A 13,766-nucleotide genomic window follows, 5' to 3' on the forward strand; every position below is an offset into this window, starting at 1 on the left:
GAGGTTGAGAGGGGACATGATAGCCCTCTTTAAGTATTTGAAAGGTTGTCACTTGGAGGAGGGCAGGATGCTGTTTCTGCTGGCTTTAGAGGAAAGGACACGCAGTAATGGGTTTAAACTTCAAGTACAACGATATAGGCTAGATATCAGGAAAAGGTTTTTCTCAGTCAGAGTCGTTCAGCAGTGGAATAGGCTGCCTAAGGAGGTGGTGAGCGCCCCCTCACTGGAAGTCTTCAAGCAAAGGTTGGATACACACTTTCTTGGATGCTTTAGGATGCTTAGGGCTAATCCTGCGTTGAGCAGGGGGTTGGACTAGATGGCCTGTATAGCCCCTTCCAACTCTATGATTCTATGATTCTATGATCTGTGTGATGGCAAAGGGAACTGTGCTGAGTTATCAAGGAAACCACCCACCTAAGGATTTAGGGGTGCTGGATGTGGTTCACTCAGATCTCATGGATCCCATGGAAACTGGCAAGAGTGGGCACCATTATGTGATATCTTTTATAGATACAACCAGCAGATTTGTTCAGGTGCACTTCCTGAAATCCAAAGATGAAGTTTTGGTCTATCTTGTCTATGTAAAGGTCTATCTTGTCTATGTAAAGAATAAATTCTCTTACTCTGTAAAGACTTTGTTCACAGACCATGGGACAGATTATTGCAGTGAGCAATTTAAGAGGTTTTGAAAGAAGAGGGCATTATCCATAATAGATCAGTAGCATATAGTCCACAGCAGAATGGACTCGCAGGCAGAAGCCAAGGCTTACCACACTCAGGAGAATACTATTGTTTAATGATGCTTTCTGCTGTGGTTAACATATATCACTTATAACATTATATCTTACCATGTTTCTATAAGCAGTATTTGGTGATTGAGTAAGGAATTTGACACAAATTTCATATGTGTATTATCAGCCTTTCTGAACTTTATTACCATTGAGAAAGCCCTGAAATGTTCTTCAGGCTTCGAGAACCCCCAGAAGTGGCAGAATCAGGCAGAATATGGTTGGGATGCATAGTTGTGTAGGGCCCCTCCTCTCCCCTCCCCAACCCGATCCATCATTTGCCATTTTGGGAGGGGGCATGTCAACATGACCATATATAATCATATCACCCAATAAATGTTTAACAATTAAAAAAAGAATTAAAATTAATTAACTCCCACTCATTCTCAACAGTTCCATTTCTTTCCTCTTCTCTTCATTAACAAGCTACAGCAATGTGCTATTTTTATTACAATTTTTAAATGTGTTCCAGTTTGGGTGGGTAGTTTAAGTAGGGCAGTGTCTTTGTAACATATTTTCACGATATCCTTAGTCAATATTGACCTGATTTTCTTTTTCTTTTTTCAGTTTCAAATCATCATGAGTGTATTTAAAGCTTGTAGTACAAGCCCTGCATTATGAGTGATGCACAGAAGCCATTTCTATTCCGGGAGATTTCTTTGATGTTGTAAGCGAATCTTCTTATGTGTATTTTCCATCTTGACTGCAGGTGAGTTCAAGAACTCATTAGAGTAAAGGACTGGAGCTCAACATCAGGAAGAAAAATCACAGCAGGCAACAGTTCAGAATGTTGTTCAACCTTCCTTTAAAATTATATTTATAGCATTTGTTTCCAGAAGTTAGGTTGGTTCCAGGCATGGGAAGACTGGCATGCAAACAATCTTAGTTCTTATCTGCCAAAACCGTTATTAAAGTTTTAGGGTATAAAATACTGAAAGGTGGTCATCCTGGCTACTGCCCTGATATGCTAATAGACAATTCTTTCCCCTGAGAGAGATACCCCAGCTTCAACAACATTATTACAGGGGAAAATTAAATAGATATGTGCACATAAAGATCTTAATTGTTGAATTATATATGTGTTTTCTTCATTGTTGAATTATATATGTTTCTTTCTCAGACATAAATTCAATTCTATTAAATGGAGCTTAAGTCCAAGAATCTATTAAAAGGGTTTCGGTTTTACAGTTCACCCTTAAGCAGAATCACACCCTTCTAAGGCCATTGATTTTGTTGGACCTAGAAGGATAAAATTATTTATGACGACAGTACACAATGCTCACTTTTGAACATCAGCCCTTTATCGCTCCCAGTTTCTCTGCTGGTCTAAACCACAGTAATCTTATATCTTGTCTTGGACATCTTCGGGTAATGTAGAAAGATTCACACATTAGGTGCCCCAGAACTTGTCACAGCTCATAATACCCATGAGAGGCATTGTGTTAGTTGAGGATGGTTAGTAGAGTAGGGCTGCTCAAAACATTTTCAAACAGAAACATAGATAATAGAAACTTCTAAAGAGTAGGGAGCTGAGGACTGATTGAAACATTTTGTTTCAGAAATCCTGAACTATTACAAGCTGAGCCCAGCTCCCATGTGTGTTATGCTACAGCACAATACACCCACCATCAACAACCTTCCTGGCTGCTACTTTGCCTCCTCTCCACTGCCCTAGTGTGTCCCAAACCAATCAAACTGAAAGTAAGGAAGAATGTGGGGGAAACAGTAACTAATAATGCTGTGTTCATCTTTCATTGATGTAATTTCTGACCAATTAAGTATTCTGAGGATTCTCAGAGCCTCAGTTGCCAACAGAAGCTTTGGGAGTTGTAGTGCATCCCCCCTACCACATATACTTGGTTTCTGTGTGAGCATCAGATTTCCTTCTCTGTATTTGTGCTCATGAAAGAATGTGAATGCACAATTTGGGTTTAGGCTTGTTATGAACATCAGAAGAACCTGCTCATGTTATATGGCCAGGGCATTGAAGCATAGGTTCTTGACATGCCAGTTGTCAAACTCAGAACTGCTTGCCATGATGTCCTTTTCTATGTTTGGTAATTACACCATTACACTGTTTCTACCATCAGGCCATTTTATAGGTATACATAGTTGATTGCCAGTATTTGAGGCTTGAAATGGGGATTAACAAATCTTTCCATTTTTGCAGTGGTTACCAAAGGGATTTTGTCTCTCACCTTTTGCAACAAATGTATTTGGCATCACACTTTCCAATGATATTCTTAGGGGGTGAGCAGTCTCCAGTAAGGCACAAGCCTCCACCCCAAGTACAGTCAGCATGATTATTTACAGCACAGAAACCTGGAGAAAGTTACAGAAAAGGAAAGTGCATGTTAAACATCCAGCCACCGTAAGAACTGACCTTTAGACTGTAGCTTCCCAATGACCTACTGCTGAGCCTAGGCTACTGCAGAACTCTTAAGACTATGGATTATCTCCTTATGGCTGCCTCTTCTCTTTACATAGGTCTCCCATAATGTGGTACTCTGATGAGGAAAGCTACACCTATTAACTTTTCCACACTGCATATATGTGAGAATATGCACGGGTAAAGCCACTCTCTATCCTCATGTGAATTTTGGGAGGGCTGCCACTGCACTGTTAGTGACTGGAGAAGGAAGAACAAATAAAGAAAGGGTTCTTAACAGAACAAGAACCCAGCTATGCACACTTGAGCATGCCAGTCCCAAGCGTGGGTTAATGGGGAGGGTTAAGGAAACCCCTGGCAACCTACTTTGTAAAAGGTTTGCCAAGAAAATACTATGGTACATCTCTCAACATCAAGAAAACTAAGATCATGGCATCTGGCCCTCTCAATTCCTGGCAAATAGATGAGGAAGAAATGGAGGTAGTGACAGATTTCATTTTCCTGGGCTCCAAGATCACTGCAGAGGAGGGCCCACTTGGTAGGCAGCCAGCTGTGAGCTATAAGAGGATGTGGCTGAGCCTTCATAAAAGGCTGCCACCTGCATTCTCTACCTCTTTGCCAGTGAGAAGCAAAACCCCACCCATTCCAACCACCCACCTTTTAATTTGTTAGATTTATTTGTAAAATGTTTATTCGATTTTCTGAATGTTTTTGATTTTAAAATGTGAGCCTAGGGAGGACACTTTTTGGGATCCCATATCTGCAAACCAGGCTCTCCAGCATGGGGGTCTCCTTAAGAGTCTCTGGGGATGCTGAGCCATGTTGCCAACCCAGCTGGGAAGGCTGGTAGGCTTGCATCAGGGTGCGGCTGGGGAAAGCCAAACAAAGGCCTATACCTATTGCTGCCCTCTATTTAAGGCCACCTTCCCATGCTTTCACCCAGCAGCTTATAGGATGGGAGTTGCTCTCCTGAGGTGCCGAGAGGATGGCAGCTGGGTCAGGCTACTGGGTTCTGGGATCTCTCCTTGATGATCAGCTGACCACAAGATCACCAGGGTCTCCCCTAGGCTGTGCTGATGCTCCTTGCTCAATAAAGCTGTGGTTTTCTACATGCTAATAATTTGGTGTGTGTGTCCTCATTGGTGACCATAAAGATGCACTCCTGCTAGGCAACCAAATCAACTATATCTTATGCAGTCAAAGATGGTCCTGTTTAATCCTTGCTCTCAAAACATAACCAGGTGCTGATTGCAGTTCAGATCATGAACTATTATTGGCTAAAATCAAAACAAACTCTATCAGAAACTAAGGAAGTACTAGAACAGTTGATTACAAAGGGCAATGAAGTAAGCAAGAAATTTGACCTTTTCTTAAACACTAAAAAGTCAAAAATAGTGACCACTGCAAAAAACCTACATCTCACAATAACAATTGATGGTGAAGAGAATTGCTCTGGATTGCTCAGCAACGACGAGCTTGAACCGAACATGGAGAAGCAAGGACATAAGCCTGACTACCAAATGTAGATTCGTTCTATCTATCAGGTTTCCAATAGCCACTTATAGTTATGAAAGTTGGATGATGAAAAAAATCAGAAAAGAGAAAAATCGATTCGTTTGAACTCTGATGTTGGAGAAGGTTTCTGTGGATTCCATGGATGGCAAAAGTCACAAAGAAGGAAATACTACAGCACATAAAGCTGGCAGGCAAAATCACAAAACTCCGACTCCCTTGCTTTGGCCATATCATGCGATCCAACTCAATGGAGAAAGCAATTATGTTAGAATTGGTCAGTGAAAAAGCAGTGCCATTACAGGGGGTTGGGTCTACTTTCTTATAGGACATAAGCAAAACATGCACACATGGGAAGCATCTCACAGCATAGTTTTACTTGTAATATGGATACAAAAAAAACTACTGTTTTATTGTTCAGAGCTTGGAGGCTATTGGAAAGAAGACGCTGGCCAAGACAGTGCTTTGTATTGACACATATTGACTCTTCTTATGTCTTCATGTTCCCATTCAATACTTTTGAAATATCTTACCTGGAGCAGCAAGGAGAACACAAAGAAGGACAGAGGGGAGAAGCCAAAAGATTTCCATGGTAACTTGGTGGGAATTCAGATTCTGTATTCTCCTTTTCAAAGAAGCCAGGTGAGACAATGGAAGTGCTAGAGTGTAAACCTTTTATCAGAAGACAGGGTGAGGATGAATCAACTGAAATAAAATCCAGAGAGTACAGAGATGTCTATTCAAGTGGGCTGACTGACTTGAGCGTTGATGATTCCCCTGTTGTCACACCCCCGCTAGGGCAGCATACCTGTTCTGGGTGGGGCCGCTTTCTCGCCAAAAGATCACATCTTTCTCGCCAAAAGATCACATCAAAAGATCACTCTGTGCTGAAAGACGAAAACTGGATGATTCTTCTGAATTTTCAAAACTGATACTGACTCAACAGCTAGGGCCTGACTTCCTCATGGTGATAGTCTCATTAGCAAACTTGATGGTACACTATTGAGACACTGTACAAGGATCTGTGATGGACTCTTTCAAACTTCAGCTAGTCCAAAATGTAACTGTCCAGCCAAAAACTGGAGAAGACTCAACATATAAAAGTACAGAATCTCCACGCGGGGTCTAAAGGGGATAGATGACATTCACTACAGTAGGACACCTCCTTGCTGTGGAATGAGTGGAAAACCAGCCTGGTGTACTGGTTAAGAGCGGCAGCTTCTAATCTGGGTTTGATACCCCACTCCCCTACATGCAACCACCTGAGTGCTCTTGGGCTCATTACAGACCTATTAGAGCTTTTCTCACAGAGAAGTTCTGTCAGAGCTCTCTCATCTCCACCTACCTTACAGGGGTGTTTGTTGTGGGAGAAGAAGGGAAGGCAATTGTAACTTGCTTTGAAACTCCTTCGAGTAGTGAAAATCAACTTCTTTAAAAACAATAGATACTTTGCCTCTTCACTCATCTTCAGATATAGGACCACTTCATAGTGAGATCATCAATGCTTACCTCCCCTCACATCTCCAGAATCCAGCCTGGCCTGGAGGAAATTCACCTACCATCCCACAGTGGCAATCAGCAATTCCCTGGGTATGCAAGGAAGATCCACAAGAGACAAACACTGGCACATCCCTTCCTGCCCACCCACTCACAATCTGCCTAAGATCATAAAATTAGCATTTCTGACAGATGGCTATCTAGCCTCTGCTTAAAAACTTCCAAAGAAGGAGAATTCACCACCTGCTGAGGAACTGCTCTGTCAGGAACTTCTTTAGGATCATAAAATAGAATCATAGAATTATAGAGTTGGAAAGGGACCTCATGGGTCATCTAGTCCAATCCCCTGCACTGTGCAGGACACTCACATTCCAATCACTCATCTACTGTAACCTGCCACCCCCTTGAGCCTTCACAGAATCAGCCTCTCCGTCAGATGGCTATCCAGCCTCTGTTAAAAAATTTCCAAAGATGGAGAACCCACCACCTCCCAAGGAAGCCTGTTCCACTGAGAAACCGCTCTAACTGTTTCTTCCAGATGTTTAGACGGAATTTCTTTGGAATTAATGTCATCCCATTGGTTCTGGTCTGTCCCTCCTGGGCAAGAGAGAACAACTCTGCTCCATCCTCCATATGACAGCCTTTCGAATACTTAAAGATGACTGTGGTGCCCAAAACTGAACACAGGACTCCAAGTGAGGCCAAACCAGAGCAGAGTAAAGCGGTATCAACACCTCCCACAATCTGGACATTTGCCTTTTTAGCCACCAAGTCACACTGCTGACTCATGTTCAATATGAGGTCTACTAAGACTCATAGATCCTTTTCACACATACTGATATTTAGCTGAAAATTCTTTTGAATTCATTTCAACCTCTTGGTTCTGGTCAGACCCTCTGGGGCAGCAGGAAACAACTCTATCTTCTATATTAGCGATCCCCAACCTGTGGGCTGCGGACCACATGTGGTCCTTTGACTAATTGGAGGTGGGCCACGAAGGACGCCTTCTTCCCCCCCCCCCCGGCCCTTTACTTCATCCCCCCCAGCCCTTTACAACACACTTCATTGTTGTGGCATGTCTGTATCTTATTTTGAAGTGATGTTTAAACATTACCATAGCGATCAGAGATTAGGGCAGTGGTTGAGAGTAGAGGAGTAAACTACCCCCCCCCACCGGGCCTCAGTAAAAGGCGTTGAGTGGTCCCCAGTGAGTGGTCCCCGGTGATAAAAAGGTTGGGGACCACTGTTCTATATGGCAGCCCTTCTCTAATACAGTGCCAGGGTGGATTAGTTTGTCTCAACATGTGCACGTGCAATTGAAAAGGCATAAAAGCTAATATCACTCTTATCAAAGTTTCCTTGTCTGTGCCCCAGAAAGTCAACTTGCTGCAGGGATAATTTCTAGTTCAGCCTTATACCTGACACCCTTCTATTTTACATGCAAAGACTGAACATATGATTTTATGTATGTCAGCCCAAATATTGCCCAGACTAAGTAGAAGAAGAAGAAGAAGAAGAGTTGATTTTTATATGCCGCTTTTCTCTACCTGAAGGAGGCTCAAAGTGGCTTACAGTCACCTTCCCTCCCTCTCCCCACAACAGACACCCTGTGAGGTGGGTGAGGCTGAGAAAGCCCTGATATCACTGCTCGGTCAGAACAGCTTTTATCAGGGCTGTGGTAACTAACATGGCTAAGGTCATGGACAGTCCTGTCATCCAGGAACTACCTAAATGTCTAGTACCAATAATAGCTGAATATTAATTGCTGAGAAACACAGAAATTAGGAGGGTGAGTTTGATTCCAATGGCACCTTAAGATCAGCAAAGTTTTATTCACGGTATAAGCTTGGATGTGTAAACTTCTTCAGATACACTGAAATAGAATTTCCTCAAGCATTATATATTAGGCAGGGGAGTTAGTTGCTAGGAAGGGCTAGGTACAGTCAAAGTAACTGGTCAATGATAGCTGAGTGGATTGAGGCAGAAGGTTTAATCTGTTTGCCCTATGTAGGAAGGCATTGTTGGCATTTAACAGCATATACAAGATTAGAAGATGAGCTTGTGAATAAGCCTGAGATGGTGTAGTTAATGTTGTTAGGTCCAATGACTGTGTATGTGAGAGCAAAGTTGGCATTTGTGTTTATTGCAAGATCTGGCACAAGTACCAAATTAGTTGTTGTATTATTGTGAGTGGGGAGTTGTTTGAAATTGGGGGACTGTCTGTGTGCAAGAAAAGGTTTGCTTCCCAGTACTTGCGAAAGAGCATATCCAGCAATAGACTACAATGACTATGTTTTCCAATTAGTGTAAAACTGACCTGGGCCTGTAAGCTGGAGAGGAGGTGGGGACCTCAATGGATTGGGACTGATCCTAATCAGTCTTTGCATGTAAAACTCTTCATAAGAAGCTTCTTTCTTGTGCTCTTCCCAGAAATTCCAGCTGCTTTATTTGTAACAGGGCGATACACTTAATTTTCCATTAATCTGATGCAATAGAGTTATTTTTGTTTTTGGAACATTCTGAACAGTCCACTGCTCAACAAACAGAAGACCATGTGAACTGCAAACGTGGTACAATGTGTAAAGGTCACCCAGTTTGTTGCCAAAAGTTCATCAGTAATTAACTCAGTTGGCCTGGTTTCATATTAGGAAGATCCCACTAAAATAAATGATTATTAAATACTGAATACAGCCTTGAAATGTTAGCCTGGGAATAGTTTAGCAAAATTCACACTGTGTCATGTAGGGTTGCCAAACTCCTGTTAGGGCCTTGAGATTTCTTGGAAATACAACCAATCTCCAGCCTACAAATATCAGTTCCGCTACATCAAATGACTTGTTTGGAGAAGATACTCTATGGCAGGGGTAGTCAACCTGTGGTCCTCCAGATGTTCTTGGACTACAATTCCCATGAGCCCCTGGCAACAAATGCTGGCAGGGGCTCATGGGAATTGTAGTCCATGGACATCTGGAGGACCACAGGTTGACTACCCCTGCTCTATGGCATTATACTCTGCTCTCTCTAGGCTCTGCCTCCAAATCTCCAGGAATTTCCCAACGGCGACCCTAGACATGTGCAATAGCCATTAAATACAAGCCTGCAGGAAATTTTCCAGTTTCCCCAAACTTTGATATTTCTTACCCAAAAATATAAATTTTCTTAATTGTAAAGAAGAAAAGAAATATTCCTTTTATAAATGAAGGAAATCAGTGCCATCTTCAGTTGATGTTCTGGCAATTGACTACTCACCTGCACCTCTGAAATTGTGATAATCCACTGTAAAAGCAAGGAGAAAGCTGTCCAAATTCAATTTCCCCACCTATTTGGTTGCAGGATTGGATCCTTTTGAGAGGTGATCAAAAATGATTTACAAAGTTCAGTAGTTTGACTTCTCCAAAGGTGGGTACAACTTCCACTTTGGGCAGATGTTTCACAAGAAAAGTAGACATGAATAGTCCTCACTTCCACCCTTTTTCTCTGGGCAAATAAAGCAAATGTGCATTCTCTTTGTACTTATATATGTTCTGTCTAGCTCTTCCTCTCTTCATATCGCCACCTGTACAGAACCATCTCAGGAGCCCTACCACCTTTGGTTTGATGACTTTAAAGTCTGCCCATCAGATAAAAATCAAATGAGGGTACATAGAAACAGAGTGGAATAAAAATATATAATCATGCTTCACCTGCACTGATGGAAGGTGATGAGTGCCTAGAAGCCTACACATACACCACAGAAGCAGCCACTGGGAAAGTTAGAAGTGAAGGCCATAGTTCAAGAGACAGTCTATCAGTACAGGAGATTCATGAACTGAGGATCAACACTGGGGATCAGCACTTAGGTGATTTGAACAACATACACACACTGCAGATTTGTGATTCCAAGATTATATATTAGGATTTCTAACTTGCAATTTGTGTGTTTATGGTAAACGCTCAAGTCAGACATATGCCATAGAGCAGTGTTCCCAATCTTTCTATCACCGGGGACCAGTCAACGCTTGACAATTTTACTGAGGCCCGGAGGGGGTAGTCTTTTGTCGAGGGACGTTGCCACTGCCTGAGCCCTTGAGCCCCTGCTCCAACCTTTATATCACTGGGGACCGGTCAGTGCTTGACAAGAAGTATGGCTCCAGAATCGATTAATGTAATTCGCTCCATGCAGGCCTGCCCTTGTCCCTGACCCTACCTGGTAGAATGTGCTCCTGGAAGAGCTGTGGGCCTTGGGAGAGCTCCCTGCTTCCCGTAGGGCATACAAGACAGAGCTATTCTGCCATTTCCATGTCTATGGATGAGGCCAGTACTACAGAGAGATCAAATGGGCCCCACTTGGAAATATATGCCACCACGTTGTTACCATCATTTGTGGCCAGTGTTATTCACCCTCGCTGTCCTGGCTAGTAGTTCTTCTATTATATGGAGGGTTTACAGTGTTCTTATTTTTGCCGCCATGCTGCTGTTGTATGTTCTGTAAATTGTGTGAGTTTTAATTCGTTTTAATGGGTATTTTACTGTGGTTTTATTGCATTGGATTGCTGCATAACCTCCTATGAGCCGACTTTCCAAGAGTGGCAGGTAATAAATTGAAATAACAACAACAACAATAGTTTGAATATATCTGAAAACAGAACAATCAGTAAAGGGGGCAAACACACCCCTTGGCATTGTCAGGAACAGACAGGTAGATCTATGGAATGCTAATAGATTCTTTCGTGATAATTCAGTCAGCATTTTTAACCATGAAGTCTCGTTAATAGCAACCTGACATACACCTTTGTTGGAGTATATATTGTGCATGGCAGCTTCCTTTATACCACCACAATCAAGCATTCACGCATTGTTTTATTAGTGAAACCATAGATAAGCATTTTGCTTATGTCATAAGGACTTAAAATATGTGGATCATTAAAAAGTTCCTGTCTGCTTATGAAGCCAAGCACAAGTTTATTTGCACATGCTTACAGAAATGTAAAGTAGCCTCAAGAGATCAATCACAGCACAGAGCATGACCAGTTATTAATGGACTCAAAAATGTGCTAAATCCCTGTTTTCTCATGCAGGAGTGTGTTAATTTAAGAAATGGCAATCATGCAACATTAGCAGGAAAGATCACAGCATGGTGACTTTTCAGCATCATTAAACTGGAATAGCAACAGAACTTCAGGTGTCTATTGTTCACTCAGATAATTGGAAAGATCCAGGATTCAGCAATGAGAATATGACAGCCAGGTAATGACATGAGAATCAATCTGTTCAGCAGCATAAGCACATGTTTCTTGAATAGCTTATCCATCATTATTTTAGACAACGGTTTAATTATTAGGTTGAAATTAGGCTAGAAAGAATGAGAGAGAGAAGGAGAAAAAAACTTTAAGATGACCACAGTCCATAAAATAAAGGAAAACTTAAGTCCTGTAAGAATGATGCTGACTCTCTCCTTCCATGTTACTTTTACTGCATTTGCCTGTCTCCACATTCATGCGGCTTCTTTGGGTTTCTGCATTAGATTTCAGAAATTACGATAAGCATAAAACTGATTCAGTGTGACTGGAAATTCTGCACTACCTATGATGAGTTAGTTACTAATAATTTATTTAGGAAAGGGGATCTTATTATTGTGCCGCCATGTTATGACATTTTAAAGTCTTTTAATGGGAGTTTTAATGGGGTTTTAAGACACTGTAACCCACCATGAGCCATTTGGGAGTGGCGGAAAATAAATCGAGATAATGATAATGATAATGATAATGATAATGATAATGATAATGATAATGATAATGATAATGATAATGATAATGATAATGATAATGATAATGATAATGATAATAGTCCTGCTCAAGGTGGCTTAAAAAAGTAAAAAAAAAACAATAAAACTGCTAAAGCCTAATAAATAATAACAAAAAACCATATAACTCAGCCAAAGTGTAAAAGTTGTATAAATAAGAAGTGGAATTAGGTAAAAACAACCATCAGCAGATTACATTATCTCAGGCTACTAGTAAACATTCCTCAGGCTACTAGTAAACAGTAAAAAAATGTTTTTTTTTTCAGGTTACACCCCTTAGTTAAAAGCCTGGTTACAAAGGAAAGTTTTAACTGGTACCTAAAATTCATTAAGACAGATGCCAGGTGATCCCCAGCAAAAGAGCATTTTATTTTTATTACTTTATTATTTTCCTAAGAGCTCTGTATCTAGGGGCTGTTATACTTTGGGGACATTAAAGACTAAAGGGGGATAATTTGTGAACACCGAAAAGTGAGAACTGCTCTCAGATGGGATGTCCCCTAGACAGGTGGGGTAGGATTTTCAGTTCCTCATCAGTCCATCCCTGAGATTCATTGGGTGGGGCATGAGATATCAAGAGTGGGATCCACTGATGTAGCAGAGGGAGAACTGCTGGTGTCCCATTGAGCAACATTGTCAATGGTAATACATCCACATGCCTAGGTTTTGCACCAAGTGGTCTATGTTAATGTGTGCAGCCACAATCAGGTGAATTTGAAGAGATGGGACACTTACAAGACCAACCAATTTAACTCCATTTAAAAAATTCGTGAATATTAACTATGTTTCTTCTCACCTCTCCATATTTTGTCCTATCAATCTCAAGAAGGGGCATTTTATAAGGGAACAGGACTGTAGTTTAAAGTGTCTCTCTTCTTGATTTAGTGCATTTTCTTCTACCTTTGCAACCCGCTTTCTTATGCCTTAGACATCTTTTAACAATTTGCATTATTTTCTCATTCCAACTCCTCTTGCATTATTTATTGGATATCTTACGCTATCTTTTTAAAAAGGGTAATCTGTCTTGAGTCCCATCCAGAATGGTATTCTCTAAGCCCATTTATGCACTGGGAACTTCACTGCCCCAGCTCCTGTGCAGGAGCACAAATTGGGGGCGGATGAGGTACACCAGGCCAAATGCTCCCCCATGTGGATGCAGGAAGAGGTGGGGCAACCTGCCATGACTAAAACTCCAGCCTGCAGCCTGGCATGAAACCTCCAGTGCATAAATGGTCTAAATGAAGTAAATAACCAGAACAAAACAAAATACAAGGGGAAATCTTCTCACCTTCTGCAACAGAGGCCTCCTTCATTACACTTTCCCAAGCTATAGTAATATTGAGCACAAGGAGTTGCTAGTGGGTGACATCTACCTCCCTTCCAACGGCAATTCCAGGAGGTTAAATCACAGAGTCCTGGAGGAAAAAAAGACTGAGAATACTTCTGCTATGACCATAAGCAACATTACTTTGGACCACCCAAAAACATTTCCCTGGTTGTACTGGGCAGCCCAGGTAGCTGGAAGAACAGGAGGTAAAATGCTTATGATTGGGCAAGGGAAACAGACATAGACAGCTGGCAGACGGGGTATACATGTCAGCAAGCTCTGCGAGAATGCCAAGGTATGTTGACATAAGAAAAGCCCTACTGGATCAGCCCAGTGGTCCATCTCATCCAGTATTCTGGCTCACCCAGTGTCCAACCAGTGCTTCTAGATGCCCACCAATAGGGCAATAACAGGACTTCCCCTGTTATTCACTGGTATTCAGTGGTCTATTGCTTTTTAACATGGAAATTC

The 13,766-nt window shown here is 41.7% G+C and overlaps 1 long non-coding RNA gene across 9 annotated transcripts; it reads right to left on the bottom strand.

The window, feature by feature from the left end:
• Positions 1-779: 779 nt before the first annotated feature.
• LOC143835301 (uncharacterized) lies at positions 780-9,733 on the bottom strand. 9 transcript variants are annotated; one of them, XR_013230073.1, is made up of 5 exons: positions 6,199-6,310; positions 5,498-5,576; positions 5,223-5,394; positions 2,987-3,110; positions 780-1,681 (listed from the first exon to the last, which is right to left on the bottom strand). It is a non-coding gene; the product is annotated as an uncharacterized LOC143835301 (long non-coding RNA). The 9 variants fall into 9 exon arrangements; XR_013230081.1 differs by lacking the exon at positions 6,199-6,310 and adding an exon at positions 9,436-9,733 and having other exon boundaries at positions 780-3,110; XR_013230085.1 differs by lacking the exon at positions 6,199-6,310 and adding an exon at positions 8,504-8,522 and having other exon boundaries at positions 780-3,110.
• Positions 9,734-13,766: the final 4,033 nt, after the last annotated feature.

Source organism: Paroedura picta, chromosome 1, assembly GCF_049243985.1.
Source record: "Paroedura picta isolate Pp20150507F chromosome 1, Ppicta_v3.0, whole genome shotgun sequence".
Classification (NCBI taxonomy): domain Eukaryota; kingdom Metazoa; phylum Chordata; class Lepidosauria; order Squamata; family Gekkonidae; genus Paroedura; species Paroedura picta.